At 44.5% G+C, this 4,282-nt stretch overlaps 1 protein-coding gene across 2 annotated transcripts in view; it reads left to right on the top strand.

Annotated features, from left to right (window-relative positions):
* The first annotated feature begins 3,907 nt into the window (after positions 1-3,907).
* Positions 3,908-4,282, top strand: part of USF2 (upstream transcription factor 2, c-fos interacting) — a 28,131-nt gene continuing 27,756 nt past the window's right edge. For both annotated transcript variants that reach the window (XM_070949249.1, XM_070949250.1), the window contains exon 1: positions 3,908-4,282. This exon is cut by the window's right edge and continues 114 nt beyond it. The gene's annotated coding sequence lies outside the window, so the exon portion shown is untranslated.

Genomic DNA, 4,282 nt, shown 5'->3' with positions numbered 1-4,282 from the left:
TCCAGACTCCACCTCAATAATCAACTATATGCACTTGTTTTGACTCCCTGCCCTTCTCGGAGTTAAGATTTATTGATCAATGTTTAAGAGTTGCCTCTGCAAATTTTTTTAGCCATTCTATAATCACATCAACACGATGTAAAATTTTACATCATCACAATGTAAAAAAGATGTGGAGACTCTAGAAAGTGCAGAGAAGGGCAACAAAGATGATTAGGGGACTGGAGGCTAAAACATAGGAAGAACGGTTGCTGGAATTGGGTATGTCTAGTTTAATGAAAAGAAGGACTAGGGGTGACATGAGAGCAGTGTTCTGATATCTCAGGGGCTGCCCCAAAGAAGAGAGGGTCCACCTATTCTCCAAAGCACCTGAAGGCAGGACAAGAAGCAATGGGTGGAAACTAATCAAGGAGAGAAGCAACTCAGGACTAAGGAGAAAATTCCTGACAGTTAGAACAATTAATCAGTGGAACAACTTGCCTCCAGAAGTTATGAATGCTCCAACACTGGAAGTTTTTAAGAAGAGATTGGATAACCATTTGTCTGAAGTGGCGTAGGGTTTCCTGCCTGAGCAGGGGGTTGGACTAGAACAGGGGTCTCCAACCTTAGCAGCTTTAAGACTTGTGGACTTCAACTCCCAGAATTCCTGAACCAGCTGGCTGAGGAATTCTGGGAGTTGAAGTCCACAAGTCTTAAAAGTTGCCAAGGTTGGAGACCCCTGGACTAGAAGACCTCCAAGGTCCTTTCCAACTGTTATTCTGTTTCTGTTTTTAACAGGTGTCATCCAACCAATCAATTATATCCATGGCAGGCATTTTTTTTCCAGACATGAGATTTTAATCCTAGCCCCTTTGCAAGAAAGGAATGGGCGCCTACATTTATTCGTTATATTTAGGCAACCTAAGCTGTCAGCATTTACAAACACTCCACTGAACTTACCCACCCCCACCAAACTCAATGGATGAATTCAGAAGTTTGTTCCTTTTTTTTTGTCCACTGGTGAATTTTTTTGATGCAATACCTATCAATATTTCAGGTATATTATTATTTATGCAGTATATGTAAACTTTCTGAAAAGCGCAATAACTTATGTCACGGTCAATTTATATTCATGTAATCTTGTTGCTGATTAACAAAGGTTCAAAGAACCAGTCAGTTTGAATTTTAAAAAACCGTTGGCGGGTGTTACTATCACTAGCAGTGGGTAAAAAAAAAAAAAAAAAAGGAACAAGAGCTGAAATTTCAAACACGAAACCACCCCGTGGCTTGCTTTCATCCTGGCTTGTCTAAGGCGCTATAGAAGTCTGATTCCACCTTGCATTAAGCCATATTGGGTTTGGCACATTGTGTGAATCCACTCACTGGGACTTCGCCTGTTATGGCCCCGTTTCTTCCCTTACGAAATGGCATCTGGCGCACCCTTTTCCTTCAAGCATCCAAAATTATACAGTGAGCATTTCTATTCTCTCCTTTTCCCTCCCTCTTTCTCTCCTCTCCTTTCCCCGCTTCTTTCTGTCTCATGTCTATCTCTCACACAATATACACAATTCTACCTTTTTTACCAAAATTATACAGTGTGCATTCATAGTCTCTCCCTCCTTCCCTTCCTTCCTTTCTCACACAAAATGCACAATTCTACTTTTTGCCAAAATTATAGTGCATTCATATTGTCTCCCTCCCTCTCTCCTTCCCCTTCTCTCGCCTTCCTTCTCCTCTCTCATTCACACAACATACACAATTCCACCTTTTTTACCAAAATTATACAATGTGCATTCATATTCTCCCTCCTTCTCTCTTCTCTTTTTCCCCACACAAAATACACTATTCTTTTTGCCAAAATTATAGTGTGCATTCATATTCTCTCCCTCCTTCTCTCCTTCCCCCTTCCTTTCTTTTCCCCACAAAAAATACACAATTCTACTTTTTGCCAAAATTATAGTGCATTCATATTCTCTCCCTCCCTCTCCCCTTCCCTCTCCTCTCACAAACACAAAAAAATACTCAATTCCACCTTTTTTGCCAAAATTATAGTGTGCATTCATATTCTCTCCCTCCTTCTCACCTTCCCTTTCTCTCCTCTCCTTCCCTCTTTTCTCACACAAAATACACAATCCCTTTTTTGCCAAAATTATAGTGTGCATTCATATTCTCTCCCTCCTTCTCACCTTCCTTCTCTCCTCTCTCCTTCCCTCTTTTCTCTCACACAAAATACACAATCCCTTTTCGCCAAAATTATAGTGTGCATTCATATTCTTTCCCTCCCTCTCACCTTCCCTCTTTTCTCTCTCACACAAAATATACAATCCCCCCTTTTTTTGCCAAAATTAGTGTGCATTCATCTTTTCCCCCCTCTTCCATCCTTCCCTCTCTCCTCCCCTCTTTTCTCTCACACAAAATACACAATTCCCCCTTTTTTGCCAAAATTATAGGGTGCCTTCATATTCTCTCCCTCTTTCTCTCCTCCTCTTCTTCCCCCATCTCCTTCTCTCTCTCACATACACTCAAAACACACAATTCCACCTTTTTTTCCCCTCTAGAATCTGCTCGCTTTTTTCCCTCACCGAATTTGAACGACCTTGGCAAAGAGACTCGGCTCAGAGACCTTCGCTCCCGTCCCCACGTTCGCGCCACGCCTGCAAGACTATTTAATTCGCTTTAATTTCCTTTCGGGTCGTTTTGGGGTGTTTTTTTGTTTGTTTGTTTGCGTCGGCTCAGCCTCTCGGCCCGAACCCAGCCCCAAGGCCGACTTCCCCGAGTCCTAGTTCGGCAATCCCCTGCTGCGACGCCCGGTTGCAAATGTTACTACAGCTCCCTAAAGAGGGGACGACTTTCGCCTCCAAAGGTTGTTCGCCCAAGTACTGTCGCGTTGCAATTGCGCGCTTGAAAAATACAAAACCTCGTCGCAAACGGGCTGAAAAATAAACACCCAAGGAAGGCCTTCCTAATATATATATATATATATATATATATATATATATATATATATATATATATATATATATATATATATATATATATATATATATATATATATAGGATATATATTATATAATATTTAATTATATTAATATAATTATTTATTTATTATTTATTTATTTTAAATTTATATACCGCCCTTCTCCCTGAGGACTCAGGGCGGTGTACAGCCAGAATTAAAAAACATAAAATACAAATATTAAAAAACAATTAAAATATATATAAATTTGGCCCAAAATTAAAAATACAAACCAATTAAAACATTTAAAATTTCTTCTTAAGCCAGTATATATGTATATATACTAATATGTATATATACTATAATATATAGAGAGAGGGGAGGGGCGCGTTAGGGAGATTCCCGCTTCCTATGAGCTCAACCTCCCCCCCAACCCCCCCCCCTCTCTCCGACTACATATTCCTTCTTAGAAGCCGATGCCCTTGAGCATCCGCGCATGCGCCCTGGGGAACCCCAAGGAAGGAAGGAGGAAGCGAGAAAAACCGAGCGCAAAGCCGAAGCACGCTCGGCTACTCCTTCCCATCCCCCTCCCTCCCTCCCTCTCTCGGCTCTCGTTCTCTTCCCCCTCCCTCTCGGCAGCCCAGTTCTCTTTCCGGCGATGTAAAAAAAAAAAAAAATTCACACACACACACACAGGAAAAGAAAAAAAAAACCAAAAACCACAAGCGCACCCCCCGCGGCGCCGCTTGTCGCCGCAACGTTCGATCGAACCTTCGCCGCGTTCCATCCGCGAGGTTGCAACGTTCCATTTGTTGTTGGGGTTTTTTTTTTTTTCCTCCCTCCCTCCCTCCCTGCCACCCCTCCCCTTTCTCCCCCGCCCCGGATCGTCGCAACGTTCTATCCCCTCCCCCTCCCGCTCCGTGTTGCTGCAACGTTCCATCCGCCCGCCGACGTTCCAAAGCAGGCCGCCGCCGACGTTCCATCGGGCGAGAGAGAGCGAGAGAGAGAGAGAAGCGGCCCGGCTCCCGGTCTTCCTTTTTCCTCCTTGCTGCTGTTTCCCACGCTCTTCCCCCCTCACGTGTCCCGGGCTCCCAGCTGGGGAAAAGAAGGAAGGGAGGGGAGGGGAAGAGAAGCGCTCTCGCTGCTCGCTCGCTCGCTCTTTCCTTCTCACATGACCCGAGTGTTTGTCCCCGTGATCAGCGCCTCGGCTCCCGTGTCTCCTCCGCGTCCCCTCTACCTCCATCCGGCGTGAGATTTAAAAACACTCGTCCCCCTCCTTCTCCTGCTTCCCTTCCCCCCCCCCCACCCGTCCTATTTGGGGCCAGCGGGGCGCCCCCCCTCCCTCCC

Source organism: Pituophis catenifer, unplaced genomic scaffold (assembly GCF_029215685.1).
Source record: "Pituophis catenifer annectens isolate HBS135680 unplaced genomic scaffold, rPitCat1.0.hap2 SCAF_9, whole genome shotgun sequence".
Lineage (NCBI taxonomy): Eukaryota > Metazoa > Chordata > Lepidosauria > Squamata > Colubridae > Pituophis > Pituophis catenifer.
Note: the sequence above shows the minus strand (reverse complement) of the source record. Positions and strands in the feature narration are given on the sequence as shown.